This window comes from Limulus polyphemus, unplaced genomic scaffold, assembly GCF_000517525.1.
Source record: "Limulus polyphemus unplaced genomic scaffold, Limulus_polyphemus-2.1.2 Scaffold6956, whole genome shotgun sequence".
In the NCBI taxonomy this organism is placed as follows: Eukaryota; Metazoa; Arthropoda; class Merostomata; order Xiphosura; family Limulidae; genus Limulus; species Limulus polyphemus.
Window position 1 is genome coordinate 8110 of NW_013672566.1, and position 340 is coordinate 8449.

Below are 340 nucleotides of genomic sequence, written 5' to 3' on the forward strand. Positions count from 1 at the left end.
TTTAAAAAAATTTATTAAATCAGAAATTTAATTTCTTTCGTTTCTTTTTTAACTGATTATTGTTTGTTTTAGTGCAAAGCTACGCAATAAGCTATATGTGCTTGTTCACCGCAGGAAATCGAACTCCGAATTTTAGCGTTGTAAACCCGTAAAGCAGACCAACAAGGGAACCTAATAGATTAAACTAATGTATTATTAATTCTGACATTATTGCAAATGATTTAAATGTTTAAAGGCATAGGCATAACTCTGACAGTCTGGTATTATGCATTCCTTAAGTTATTGGTACGTCTCCGTTCGTTAGTTAATTTTCCGTAACTTCGTTCCGACGAAACTTTAG